The sequence below is a fragment of the Haliotis cracherodii genome, unplaced genomic scaffold, assembly GCF_022045235.1.
Source record: "Haliotis cracherodii isolate W230 unplaced genomic scaffold, xgHalCrac1.p SCAF_3, whole genome shotgun sequence".
NCBI classification, from domain to species: domain Eukaryota; kingdom Metazoa; phylum Mollusca; class Gastropoda; order Lepetellida; family Haliotidae; genus Haliotis; species Haliotis cracherodii.
Window position 1 is genome coordinate 62525890 of NW_027266286.1, and position 15817 is coordinate 62541706.

General features: G+C 38.5%; 1 protein-coding gene across 6 annotated transcripts in view; it reads left to right on the plus strand.

The window, feature by feature from the left end:
- LOC139473673 (suppressor of lurcher protein 1-like) overlaps nt 1-15817 on the plus strand; it is a 426338-nt gene that overhangs the window by 104376 nt on the left and 306145 nt on the right. For 5 of the 6 annotated variants that reach the window (XM_071256368.1, XM_071256371.1, XM_071256370.1 and 2 more), the window contains exon 1: nt 13419-13569. The exons of the other annotated variant lie outside the window; for it this stretch is intronic. The gene's annotated coding sequence lies outside the window, so the exon portion shown is untranslated. Of the gene's footprint in view, nt 1-13418; nt 13570-15817 lie in introns of those variants that run through there. 6 annotated transcript variants of the gene reach the window in all.

A 15817-nucleotide genomic window follows, 5' to 3' on the forward strand; every position in this document is an offset into this window, starting at 1 on the left:
GTGTGCTATAACTGAGTTAGTGCTATATTGAAGGGGGCAATATCAAGGGAACACTGTAATCTGGAATCGAAATGATTTCAGGAAATTTGCATTTGAATTTTACAAGTCTGTTTGTGTACCTGAGGGATGGATAGCTGGTGAATTGGGCTACTGCGTGTGGTACTAGCAAGTACAAAAGTAGGATTGATAGTAATAATACAGATATGAATGTGGACCAGATACCTGTAATATGAGGATATGGTTTCTTCTTAAAAGCATTTCGTTTGTTAAGAATTTTTTATTTTTTTAAATGATATGATAGAGTGTGAGAGGACACTGACCAATCTCTGATGAGGATGAAAATGTCATTGATGAGTATGATTCTGGGTAAAACTGGGGCAAGCGAAATTTTCTTTGCCAGCAACTGCCTTCACAGCCAATGCCAAAACAATTGGTGTCCTCGCAACTGTCTTGGAATTTTTCGATTACTTTTCCATTCATTAATACTCCTTCCATCATTTATCAATATATTATTATTATCAATTATTTATATAATATTCTGTACATTAAAATATTGTTCATCTTCAAATCCATCCATCCATCCATCAATAGTACATCAACCCAATAATAGTTATCTATCATTCATTCACTTACAATCCATTCAGTATCAATCATCCATCAATAGTCATTCTATCTGTCAGTAATATATCCACCCATCCATACATCGATAATCCATTCAGTCATTGATTTCTGTACATTTATCAATCAATATTCCTTCCATCAGTAATATTTTATCCATCAATAACTGATTCATCCATCAATCAATAGTCTATCCATCAATGGTTCATTTGTCCATCAATAGCTATCTGTCAGTAGTTCATCCATCAATCAATAGTCTATCCATCAATAGTTCAATTGTCAATTAATAGCTATCCTCAATAGTTCATCCATCAATCAAAAGTCTATCCATTGTTAGTTCATTTGTCCATCAATGGCTATCCATCAGTAGTTCAACCATCAATTAATAGTAAATTCTTTAATAGTTCAGCCATCAGTCAATAGTCTATCCATCATGGTTTATCCATCAGTCAATAGTATATCCATCGATAGTTCATTTGTCCACCAATAGCTATCTGTCAACAGTTCATCCATCAGTCAAATGTCTATCCATCAATAGTTAAATCATCATCCATGAATCAATATTTCATCCATCTACAATCCATTTATCAGTCATCATTAAATACTAGTTAAACCATCAATTAATTGTATATCCTTCAATAGTCTATCCATCAATAGTTCATCCATCAATTAAAAGTCTATCCATCCATCCATCCATCTCCAAATCCTTTCATCAATAGGTCATCCATCATTCCACACTTCTTGTCAGGTGAATTTGTTTCCATCAAGTAAGCAATGATAGCGCTATAGAGTCCAATTACCCATAGAACACTTTTCTGGTCTGCAGATTCAGGTTTTGGGATCTTTAAGTTGAAAATCTAGGGTTACTTTCATGCCCATCTGGCAAATCTCACCTTGACATGATACTAGAACAGTCTAGACACAAGTACTAAACCATGAAAATGAGCCTACTTTACCTTCCCCAGCAACCAACCATCCATCTACACATACCAAATCCAAATGTTATACCATTAAAGGTGTACACCATCAGATTTGTACATGTGCTGTTTAGTATTCTGAGTGAAATGTTTCATAGTCACAATTTAGATGAGATTTAAGACTGAAAAGTATATTTACTTCCAACTGAACCTGGGGCTGTCGGGTAGCCTAGTGGTTAAAGCGTTCGTTCGACACGCCAAAGACCCGGGTTCGATTCCCGACATGGGTACATTGTGTGAAGCCCATTGCTGGAATATTGCTAAAAGCAGAGTAAAACCATACTCGCTCGCTCTAACTGAACCTGTCACCACAGAGGATGATCATCATGTTGTATTTTGTAACACTGATAACACCTTCTCCCTCAGTGATATCATTATATCCTGCTGAGACTGTAATAGATATTTCACTTGCTCCAGAATGAACCCCATCAAATTGGGACTGGTTCCTGGTTGTATTTGCTTGGCATAATCTTTATGTCTAGAGATGGATTCTTTACACTGATAACCATGTTGGAAGATCTCATTGTTTATGAAGCCCAATGACTTCATGTAAAGCAAAGTAATATGTGCCATTTGATTTCTGATTTTGAAAACTAAAATAAATGCAGAACTTGGAATTCCAATCTTGTGCCTTTAATACCACGAGATGAGACACTCTTTTGTTACCACCACTACATAACACTGTCTCCCTTCAACTTGCTGTGATATTAGGCCCCAGATTCTTGTTTTTTGCAACTGAAACTGCATCCTCTTCCATAGAAATCCTTAAATTCCATAAATTCAAACTCTTGAATGTTGATATTAAACTTCAGAAGAATATATCCATTCAGCATCAACCAAATCTTATGATAGTCAGTGTTCGATTGACAATTTCCCATCCGAAAAATTTCCACATACAGCAAAGCTAAAGGTCCACTGGTACCCCAATTCCTAGAACGTTGTTTGGAAAGTAGTCTTTACACACAAGCAATGGCTTTGGTGTTGGCAGTTCAGAAATGAAGTGGATCTTTCCTCAAAACCATTAGCTACTGACAATCAGAGTAAGACTGCCTTAAAACTGTGACCACATAAATACTTATTTTCAGACTTTAGTCTGGGTAGGAAAGTCACATTTTCCTCCGCAGGAGGTCAAGTATTGATTTTTTCCTCCTGTGATCACTGTTTGTTACATGTAGAGTCAAGAGTTTTTACTGCATCCAATCACCTGTATTTCCAAGTGTAACCATGCTATGTCTATGGTTATTTGGAGATAGAATGTCTGTCATCCAAATCACAAGGTTTCCTTCGTGGAGGTTGCTGTTTGAGCAAAGAATTTAATGGAATGCCCTGGCAATTATTCGGCCACATTAGGAGGTCATATTTGAAGATGTTGAAGATTAATGAAGGTGTTGTTTGAGGAGCAAATTTTGTAATTGAACTGCCAGTGAATAATTCGAATCAGGGTCAGTATCATCAGCGATCGAGGGGGTCGGCAAATATACTTGGCTGTTGTCGTGCGAGATTGAACTCTTGAATGAGTCTTCCTAAATGGATATTTTTAATGCGTTTGTGCGAACTATGTTTTTTCTCTCTCTTCACTAGATTGTATATTGACACTTTAGACATCCTGTATCTTGCTGTGTAAATTGCCTTTGTGTGTGCTGATACTATCTACGCTCTTAAAGGAGTTTTATTCAAAATGAAAAAAAATCAATTAATTACTGAATTTTTCATAATATAAAACCGGGTAAAGATATTTTTAAAATTATTCCAAAGTACCTTGATATTCATGATCTTTATACTAGATAACAGAGCATGTTATTTTAGTCTAATTTTAATATTTAAAAACATCATGATTCTGGATAAGAATAGGCGCTTAACCTATGCTTGGCGTCGTAAAGTGCCACTTGATGGGTCGGGTAGCCTAGTGGTTAAAGTGTTTGCTCGATTCCCGACATGGGCACAATGTGTGAAGCCCATTTCTGGTGTCCCCTGCGGTGATATTGCTAGAATATTGCTAAAAGCGGCATAAAATCAAACTCACTCACTAATGGGTCGAATGCCAGACTAAGTGACTTTTTGATAGTGTGTTGAACACCAGACACTGTGGATTCTTGCTCATAATATTAATCACTGGATTTGCTGGTCCAGAGTTGACTATTTACTGGGAGCTGTCATATCGGTGGAATACTGCTTATCGTACAACTGAGATTTCTTGTGGCTATGGAAAGGTCTTTGCAGCTTTTATTTCGTAGTTTTGCATTAAAATGTCAACACACATACAAACAAAACTTGCTTATTTTAATTTGATTTTTGCTTATTTTAATTAATTTGTTTAGATCAGGTGTTATATGTTCATATAACAATGAGTAATGCCTAAGCTGCAGACCAAACTAGACATTGGTTTTAGATTATCTGAGATTGGCCATGGTGTATAATCTTGGAGAATGTTCAGTAGAATAGGTTTCTACAGATCACCTCACAGAGACTAATTATGCTACAGCATGCTTGCTGCCTGTCGTGTGTCTGTCCACGCAGAAAGCTGACCAGTCTGATGACCAATGAGGCTGACCACGGTCATTTTGTCAACGCATTGTACCGGTGTTTTCAATCATCCTCTCATTGTCCTCATCATGCCTCAGACAATGGTGGTAAGTTCCTGCACTGGTCAGACAAGGGGATATACATACAGTAGTAATTCCTTATGCTTAGAATGGTGAACAGACTTTCAGATAAATGAATAAGTTAAAGAGGGATGATACTCAACTGTCTTGTTGTTTGTTTGTTCATTTGTTTGTTTGTTTGTTTGTTTAAGACAGCACTCAGCAATGTTCCAGCTACATGACAGTGGTCTGTAAATAATGGAGCCTGGTCCAGACAATCTAGTGATTGACATCATGAGCATTGACACACGTATCTACTGTATTGTTCCCATGTTCAGTTTATCTCTAGATTTTGTTATTAGTTTTGTGTGAATCTTAAGACATTGTCTTATCATTAGTAGGTAATTTTCCATGAATTTGGAAATTGTTCCAATCTGATTGGCAATCAGAGGTATCAAATGAGAATATAGATACACTTATGATTGAAACAGCCAATTTGACATTCGCATCATCAAGGAAGCTACTTCATTGTTGGTGGGGATTACCCAGAAATTGACTATAAGTTTTAGGGACCACAATGGGCTTGACGTTTGGCGCTTCTAAAACTGACTGTGATTTTTTTCATCTCAATGAGCGGTGTCACATCATAAGTGTTAGATGAGCTGTACTTGTTCAGCTTGCTAAAATTTGTTTTGGGGCGCTTACTTCACATTGGATTACAAAGCTGAAATGCTGTACACTTTCAAGGTCTGTTAATATGTGAGTGAAGTATTCTTAAGACAGTGTTTGAGGATATGCAGCACCAGCCTGTGTTTCAACTAGTATCAGTGTAACCTTTATTTAGATAGACAACTCTCTGGACATATTGGACTTCACCCATGACGCTTAAATCCGTATTTTAGCTGACACCAAAGGTTTATCATGATACAGTGAGTGAGTGAGTTAACGCTGCTTTTAACACTATTCCACTTATATCGGGCGTGTGAGCTTTATGTGGGAGGAAAGCGCGAAGTGATGTAGGTCTTGGACGTTTACCACTTTGGTTAAACCCACGAGCATGGGTATGGTGCTGACAAACCTAGAAACATAATCAGGGTGAACCGGGACTCGAACCCACAATCATAGGTTTCTGGCGTACCCAAGGGATTCAACTCTGCACTTTCATCATAGGAAAGAGACGAATATGCTGTGTTTTCAGTGCAGTTGAAGCGAGGTGAAATGGAGTTTGACATCCTGTCCAAGATTATTACACTTATATAGAACTGAATGGTCACCCAGAGGTATTTTCCAGTGTGAAAAATTTTAAAGCAAGTTAGAAAGAGAGTGTAGCCTAATGAATGAGTGCGTGTGTGCGTGCGTGCGTGCGTGCGTCTCGCGTCTCGTGTCTCGTGACTGTGTCGGTGTGTTTGTTGAATTGTCACCAAACAAAAACAATCTGCCACTGGGGTTAAAACAGGTGTCCTTGTCTATGTTACACTGTGCAATTTCAACGAACTAGCCAGCACCTGTCTGCCCGCTTCCACCTCTGATTTTTTAATCGCATTACTGTGCTTTTCTGTCTGCTCATTCATTTGATTACCTTGTCCGTGTCTCTGATCTCGGAGGCAGCAGTTAGCTTGTGGTCCCCATCCAGGATGAAGGTCATAAAAGACTAGTCACAGACATTAATCGTTATATTTATTTATTAACAATGTTGTTTTAACCCGCTCAACAATGTATGCAATGATGTTTTTAATAAGAGACATTATCACACATGGAAGAATACATTACAGTAGGCTAATATGAGATGGACACTCAAAGCTAGAGATACAACTGTAATATTAGATGGATACCTACGTCAAAGATTGTGGTGATGATGGTGAAAATGATGATTATGATGAAGATATTATTGTGGAGGTTATGGTGATGATGACTGAAGTTAATGCATTAAATAACAGCTATGGTAAGAGATAATTGGGTGATAATGATTATTGTAATTATTTTTAATAGATTAAAGCGTGATGTCAAATACCTGGTTCAATGTGTGAAGCCCATTCTTTTTCATTTTCCCTGTCTATGTCTGTAATATTGCTGATAGCAGCACAACTCACTCACCCTCTCACCCGCCCACCCACTCACCCACCCACTCATTCACTCACTCACTCACAAGGCCACACTCATTTTTCTTACTTGCTTTACAATTTTTCTAACTGGAAAATACCTCGGTGGGTGGGTGAAAAAACAAAACAAATGCAATTCAATCTTTTTCTTCTTTTTTTCTGTTTCTGCTCCATGACAGGTTGGCTTTTTTAAAAAATAAAAATTGTTTAATGTGGGAGGAGAGCTTGCAACACAACACGTTGCTTTAACCAATTCAAACCTGACGAATCAAGTGGGAATATTGTTGTTCATCTATGCATCCTATCAATTTCAGGAAAAACAACAAACTTTATTTTGATTCCCATGTTTTATAAATGTCAGCTGCAGTGGGTCCTTGTTTAGAAAATATTCTTTGGTGCAAAATGGTATCAGCTTAACGGCAGGAAAAAAAAAAGGGCAAATTCTGATTTATTTATTTTTAAATTTCGACAAAATGTAACCGGCAGAACCGTAAAAGAAATATGTAAAAAGTGTGGCCTCAGTACATGCCTGGAGACTTTGTCAACAAAACTTTCCAACTTCCTCTATTCACTTTCATTTTGTTTCCACTAAAGCAGTTAATGTACCAGAAAGGGTGATAACTCATTCCCCTCGACATCTGAGACGCCCCCTGGTGAGAAATCTTGATGGTCTATTTCGTTGTACTTTCACAAGTTCAGTGTCCGTGAAGTGACATTAATGATGCAAATACAAGCCTGTTTGGTTTTCTTCAAGTAAATGTAACCTTTTGTTACTGGTGAAAATTACGGTGTAAATTTTATATGATTTGTGTCCCAGCACTATTGACTCCTCGACTGTATTGGTTAAATTTCATAGCTGGTGATGTCAGTCTCACTGGTCGTGTCATCAGTGACCTTGGAACTGCAGCAGTCTTGCAAAGTCTATGATACAAAATGGAGATCTAAAGCTTTTTTCTAATTAACTTATTCAAAAAGAAAGTAGACAATCCCTTCTAGTAAGGCATGTATATGCATGGATAATGTAGAGCCAAGACATTAAAAGCATGAATGGCGAATGTTGTTTATTTCAGTTGTGTATTCAGAATGACAAGTGCATGCCATTAGTGAAATTGATTAGATTGTAAATGTCAAAATGAAAGGAATGGGTCTAAATAGTTAATGAGTGATTCTTTGAAACGTTCCTGAAAACAATGTCAGTTGCATTAAGAAGACATAATGGAATTGTTTACTGGAAAATACAGGTGTGTATTGTGTTTTGATCCAAGATGGATACAAAGGCATCTGTTCTAGTTGTTTCAATATGTTCTATAAAAGTGACGTTAATATTATTATATTTTGAACACTTATTTAAATTCATGAATTCAAGCAGCCTGAATAGCACAGCAATTTGCTGTGCAGAGTTGCATCCCTTTGGCATGCCCAGAGCTAGGATTGGGTTGAATCCCAGTTTGTTCTGAAGATGGTTATAGGTGTGTCAAGACTGTTGCCATTTCTCATGGGTTGCATTGAAATAATACATGTACAGCATCAAGCTAACATGCAGTGATATACAGAACAATCTGCTCAAAGGGGCGTTGAAGCTATAATTTATTCACTCAAGAAATCCCTTGAAACCAGTTCAGTTCAGTTCAGAGTAATATGAACTCGTTGAGTGAGGGAGTATGGTTTTATGTTGTTTTTAGCAATATTCCAGCAATATCACGGCGGGGGACACCAGAAATGGGCTTCACACATTGTTCCCATGTCGGGAATCGAACCCCGGGTCTTCTGCGTGACGAGCGAATGCTTTAACCACTAGGCTACCCGACTGCCCCGACTAATGGTTGAAGCACAATGTACCCTTTTTTATGCTTAACAGTGACATTCAAATTGTCTAAACTCTTATTTCGAAGGGAGAATTATAAATTCAAAAGTCAAAATGAACCTATCAACAAAGAAGATATATGTTGATCTAGTGAGTGAGTGAGTGAAATACTAAACTGTGATATTCTAGTTGTTATACCACTCCCTCACTCACTAGATCTGTTAATACTGTTATTTGTTTGAAATACTGAACTGTGATATTCTAGTTGTTATACCAAACAAATAACAGTATTAACAAGATCTGACAATTACATGACAACACAAAATCAAAACCTGGCCATAGATCGCCAGCAACCAAACTTTGCCAATCTTACATAGGTCAAAGAAACATAAAGTCACCTTCACACTTCAGTTCTGGCGGTTGTAGGAAAGTTCAGCCAACTATTAAAATATTGCATTTAAAACTGTGATAGAAAAAAATCATTGAACAATGTGATCTAACCCCTCAGAGTGAATATAATTTGACACTATTTCAATCCATTTGAAGGCGAGGCTTTCTGAGTGGGTGTGTGGGTGTGTGTGTGTGTGTGTGTGTGTGTGGGTTGGATTATTGGTAGTCAGTTTTCAGTCTTCTAGGATGGCATGTAAACAGGCAGACCATCGACTTCAGTAGGAGCTAAACTGAGATAAAATTGAGATAAAATACAAGAAAACATCCAACTCACAGATAACGTGGCCTCCCGATTCTGTTAAACTTGATCCTTGGGTTGTTTGTTCATTCATTGTGGAACACCACACTCAGCAATATTCCAGCTATATGATGGTGGTCCGTAAATAATCAAATATGGACCAGACAACCCTAGACCAACATCATCAGCATAGATCTACGCAATTGGGATACGATGACATGCATCAACCAAGTCAGAGAGCCTGACCACCCGATCCCGTTAGTTGCCTTTTAAAACAAATATGGGTTGCTGAAGACCGATTCTAGCCTGCATCTTCATGGGGGTTTATTCTTAAGACAAGCATAGGTTATAGGGGACCAAATACATCCTGAAATCACACGACTGTTGATTTGTCCACTTATGCCAATCATCTCATTTGATGATTATTTGTTTCATCAAGTTGTCCACTCATGCTTCCAAAGTTGAATTCCGTGAATAACAGATGCTGTTACCAAACTACGCTGTGATAATACAAGTTGCATGGCAGCATGAAGATAACCTGCCATCAACTTTGTTGAGATTACACAGATTCAATCTTCTGAGTGACAAACCATTTTGAATTGTCAAGATAGTGACAGAACTAAATTGAGTGTCTAAATTTGAACGAAACAAGAGACGTTTTAATGTTGTTTGACCATATCTCATTCATGAATATCATTAGGCCATGCAAAAGCATCTCTCCAACCAGGCTGATGGTTAAGGTGTTTGCTTCATAGGACTAAGACCGAGTTTGGATTCCCCTCATTGTTATTGTGTGTTGATGTCATTATTGTTGTGTTTGCAGTCATTTGGCTGAGTGTTTAAAACAGCATGACACCATGCGTTCACTCACTCACTCAACCTCTCAAACATTTCCTCATTCAACCATTCACTTATTCAACCAAACCACTCACTCACCAGCTCCACCCCTCACTCAACCTCTCGCTCAACCACTCACCTTAAAGCTTTACCCTCCAACCCACACACTCATGCATGCTTGCACGCACACACATACCCAAAACGACTCACTCACCCTGGCACCCTCTCACTCCCTCCCTCCCTCCCTCCCTCCCTCACTCCCTCCCTCCCTCACTCACTCAAGACACATTTCCTGTCTCCTATCACCACAGGGGCGGCCAGGTAGCCTAGTGGTTAAAGCGTTTGCTCGCCACGCTGAAAACCCGGGCTCGATTCCTGACATGGGTACAATGTGTGAAGCTCATTTCTGGTGTCCCTTGCCGTGATATTGCTGGAATATTGCTAAAAGCGGCGTAAAACCATACTCACTCACTCTTATCACAACAAGAAAAGCAGAGGCTCATTATGATTCACTTTCTGGCCATAAAGTTCGAATACATGACTCATTAAACTTTAACTACTGGTTCCCAGGAGATGCAATGTATCTGTGTCAGTCCTCCATACAAACAGTCAGTCCATTGTCTATATTTGGACAGTTAAAATGCTATCAACATCCATCATTTTTTGTGCTGCATGGTGTCACTCATAATCAATACTGACTAAAAACGTCACACGTTTTTGGTCAATGTTCTCTCGTGTGTTTTAACCACATCTGTGCCAGGGTCATGAAATAGTTAAAAAAATGATTGATGGTTTGTTATTAATCAAAATTAATGGGTAGCATTACACGACTGTGCAATTTGGTATTTCCCATCGCCGGTCCCACTCTGCAAATTGAGGATAATGGTGCTTATCAAAAGGCAATAACTACACTCTGTGCTATGTCTTGGTATATGATATATCTATTGTAAAGTCGTTCTTTGGGGATATCTCTGCTAGATAATGATAGCTACAATTTCAATTTGGGACAGAAATGTGGATATATTGCCCAGCAGTTAGATGTGGCTGTACTGTCTGTTATTAAAGTCCTACTGTTGTCAAGATGGCTTTGTCAGCTTTCAGACATAATAACAGTATTTGAAGATGGAACTTACTCAAAATTATATTTATGTTGATTATTTCCTCAAATGTTAAAATTGGGGTGAAGTAGGATATCAGTAGTAGTAGTAAATATTGGAAATGGGTACAGTACCACAAAATTGGTAATTTAATTCCTGATATTAGTCTTGTGGGCATTTGCACTGATACCTTTTGGGCAAGGGATTGGTTGGTTGGTTTGTTGTTTAATGCCACACTCAGCAATATTCTAGCTATATGAGGGCAGTCTGGTCGCAGAGAGGAGTTGGATAGGTAACCATGTTCAACAGCTTGACTTGTACAGTTTCTAGGCCTTCGGTCCTGCCCCACACTGAAGCATATGGCAACTGACTTTGTTTGAAATATGCTTTTGTTCACCCCGCAGTGAACTGGTACCTGGTAGGATGAAATGGCAATGTGATGTTAACCTTCTAGCACCTCACAGTCAGCATGGGTTGTATACTCCTGAAGAAGCTGAGAATGTTTGTTTGTTTGTTGTTTAACGCTGCACTCAGCAATATTCCAGCTATATGACGGCGGTCTGTAAAATAATCAAGTCTGGACCAGACAATCCAGTGATTGATATCATGAGCATCGATCCACGCAATTGGGATGGATGACATGCATCAACAAAGTCAGCGAGCCTGGCCACCCAATGCCGTTAGTTGCCTGTTTCGACAAGCATAGATGCCATTTAAGGCCAGCATGGGTTGCTGAAGACCTATTCTACCGCGGATCTTCACAGGTGTGGCAAGGGAAATAATCTTGACAGCATGGTTTTGGTGTTCTGCTAGCGGTGACACAGGTGGCTCAGTTGTCTTAGGCACTGCAATTCACTGTGAGTTGCATCCCTTGGACACGTCAGAAACCTATGATTGTGGGTTCAAATCCTGGTTCGCCCTGCTTATGTTTCTAGGTTTGTCAGCACCATACCCGTGCTCGTGGATTTCACAACAGTAGTAAACATCCAGTGACCTGAAAATCACATAACAAGAATCAGGGGTAGAATAGGACTTCAGCAACCCATTCTTGCCGTAAAAGGCCACTATGCTTGTCGTAAAAAGGCGACTAACGGGATCAGGTGGTCAGGCTCGCTGACTTGGTAGATGCATGTCATTGTATCCCAATTGCGTGGATCAATGCTCATGATGTCAATCACTGGATTGTCTGGTCCATACTCGATTATTTACACACAGCTGTCATTTAGCTGGGATATTGCTGAGTGTTAAACAACCAAGAAAGAAAGAAACAAAGGAACAAAACCAAGAAGCATTATTTCTTTTTGTACCTTTAATCATAGAGTGCTGTTTGTTATTTCCATGTTTCTCATTATATGAGTGAAACAATTGTGATCCCAATTACACCTCACCTCACCTCACCTCTGCCCAACTGCATGTTTCTCCCAACTAAACATGGCTGGAGTGAGTGAGTGAGTTGGGTTTTACGCCGCTTTTAACAGTATTCCAGTTATATCACGTCGTGTCAGCTTAATATGGGAGGAAAGCCCGAAGTGATGCAGGTCTCAGACGTTTACCACTTCGGTGAAACCCACGAGCACGGGTATGGTGCTGACAAACCTAGAAACATAATTGTGGCGAACCGGGATTCGAACCCACTATCATAGGTTTCTGGCATGCCCAAGGGATGCAACTCTGCACAGCGAATCGCCGCGCCTTAGATGACTGGGCCACCCGTGCCCCCAAACATGGCTGGAGGGGAGGTCAACTGACTCCAAATCCACATATCTTCCTCCAGATGAGTTAACCATTATGAATTATTTCATTTCAAAATAATGACGTGTCCTCCTACATCATGTGATATAACAACAAACATCAAGAAAATTGGACATCTTTGTGTCAACTTTCTTCAGTTAACTGACCATCCAACTCAGTGTTTTTAACCAGGGGTTACACAAAACACAAAAATAATATTTCCCAAATTTGTACATTATAGAATGATGGATCGGTATGAACTGAAACCCTCACTACATAACATTGGTGTATGTAATCCAACTGTCATATCTTAAAGAAAACAAAAACTTTAAGATTGATGATGCTTCAGAAGCAGCATGATAGAACATACGTTGCAGAAGCCTTTCCAAGAGAAGATGGGGTCAAATTATTCCGAAATTTTACCAAACATGCTGCTCTGTCTAAGCATTTCCCCTACTAATATCACTCTAGTGAAAGACTGCTTTTATAATTTGTCCGAGCAATGTCAAATGGGACCACAAAGATTTCACGATCTCGAGAGACTAACAAATTCTAGATGGCGATCCTCGATTTGTGATCACAATGCTGCTTAAGCCTAGAGGATAATTATATTCTCGTTGAATCCAGCCTACTATCTGTTCACAGAGGAAACTCCCTAAGGATTTTATAGGAGAAGCAGTTACATGGCCTGTGAGAAATTTGACATTATTTATACCATCTAAACGCAAGGTATGAGATCGGTATTGGGAGTGATTCGGGCGACTGGTTAAGAGACTATGCTATCTGCGTTGAGTTCTTGTCGGGAAATTCCAATCCAATTGTCACAGAATCTCTCCCGAGTAGTTTAAAATCAATAAATAGGGAGAGGAGGTTGGATGCCAGTACTCTCAGAGCTCGCTGAGGATTTGGTCGAGGTAGCTACCTCTTGCCCCTAATTGTGAAAATAAACTCTCCCGTTATCGGAGACTAAGCGAGGCTGTAGGACTGTGTTTCCACTGACTGTACCGAAGTATGGACCTTCTTGTTAGGCTTGTTTAAATGATATTTTTCCCACCAAAGGGCTTACTTTGGATTCCTATCTGAATGTGATTCCTTGGATTTTAGTGCTACAGTGTTGTTAAGACCAAACTAGCAAGGTAAGGAATGAAATTGAGTGAAATTTACGCATGTTCATTTCAATGCAACAGAGCAGCCTATGCGTCTTACAGGTGTTTCTGCAATAAGTTTGATAATGACGGTGAGAGTTGGGATGTTACAAAATAGATACATTTATTCAATTATCCAGTTTAAAATTGTTTTCAGGTTCATGTGCTGTGGTGTTATATTGGATATAGAATAGAGTCATGAAAAAGGCAAGTGATATTTCACGCACAGTGGCATATCCACAGTGGTGTTTTATATACGTATGCAATATTCATGTCTTGAAAGGTTTGCTTGGTAATTTGCATATAGCAGCTATGACGGAAGCTGATTTGTAGATGTTTAATATATTACCCACAAACTGTTGTACATTTCCCTCGTATCAAGCCTTATTGTCAAGCCTGTCATTTGTTTTATATTAAAGAAATTATTGATATTGTTACCAAAACTCCATTATACAACACATCATAGCTGGAGACAAACCAATCTCCAGACTCAATAGGGGTAATTAATATTTTAATAAAAACGACTTACTGTTTTGGAATTGATTCAAAATTTGGAAAAATGTGTGCAAGAGGTTGATGAAATGTCTATGCTTTCAACAGTGACAGCTCCACATTTAAACACTTTTTTAACAAAATTTACATGCCCTCTCTAACATTTACATTTAATAAATATGAACTTACGAAAATTACCATATATTCATGATTATCCATGATTATATTCGCCTTTATGAAACTCTAGTCATTATTCTCCTACATGAATATGAAACTTATTTCAGAGGATTATGTTTAAGCACAAGACATGATGTTCAGAAAAAAGGAAAATGTGATGAAATTTATTTCTTTAGCTCTTCTCTCTGTGAACAGTTCAAGTCTATTATGTTGTACAGGCCTAATTTCTATGCTGATGTTTAAGCAAAAACAGAACTTTGATAGCTGGTGCACATTGGTAATTGAATGAATATTGACAAGATGCAGCTCGACCATGTCCTAAACGTGTTAAGGTAATGCTCCTTTGCACTTGGCCACGTGATTGACACGTCTGTATCAGCCTAAGAAATTTGTGAACATGTTTGCAGTTACACCTCTGAATGAGTGTTATAGGTGTTCATGTTCTCGAGGGATATTGGCATTAACTTGAAGTAAAAAATTAGTCCTAATCTAATAATGCTTTCATTTATTGCAGAGGGATAAAATAGGGAAAAACGGAAATCATATTTCCCGATATCAAGTGGACATTGATGAAACATTAAAGGCCATAGATTTATATGTCTGGTTATGATGAAGCAAACTTTATTGACTATTCCCTGGTGTGTAGCAACCCTAAAGTGCTGAATATGCAAATAATAATATCATTTCAATTTTATTGAATTTCAAAGTTTCCAGGGAAAAGAATTCCATTGATTTTTGGAATGATGTACAGGTTTTACTGGAACACTTTGACAGCAGTTGATCAGTGAAGATGCTTGCTGTCACGGAACATTATTAGTTTATATTTATTATTGTATTTTCTTTGAGAAAACTTTGGTTTTCTAAAGAAAGATTAATATTGTACTACTTTCAGAGTTGTAGCGTTAGGGATAGGGAGGTTCTTGTGTGCATGGTTTTATTGACTTTCCGATAATTGTTTCACTCCATACATAGGTTTTTGCTGTTTTTAATCTAAAGAAATGTGTGTGAATCAAATAATTGTTGCTGTAGTACAATCAAAAGAAGTTGAATCGAATTTGTCATTGCTGACCAGTGTTTTTTTTTTTCTGTTTCTGTGTCAAGATTCAACCTTTCTCTAATGATTGTGCCTCTAGTTGTTTTGGACCAGCTCCGTGGTCTAGAGGATGGAGCACGTGCCTGGAAAGCAGATAGCCGATGGTTTGATTCCCATGTCATACCAAAAGTCGTTAAAAGATGGTACTTGTTGTTACCCTGCATGGCGCTCTGCATTATAGTTATAAAACAAAGAAGTGGTCGTCGGAGTCAGTACACTGAGTTTGAGTGGTGCCTCGATGTTAAGCTGAGGCACAGTATTTCAGTTGGCTAGCACTTAAAAAATGGCATTAGACCAAACTAGTACAAGCAGGATGTATATATAAGTGCAATAATCTAGATGTTAAACCCCCTTTCACTCGACCACTGGTGGCAAAACTGCCTGAATGTAGCACCAGTCTAGCATATGTCTTACTGCAGACATTATCTGCCTTGTTTGTCATAGTTATACTGGTTGGTCCAATGACATTCAATGCTC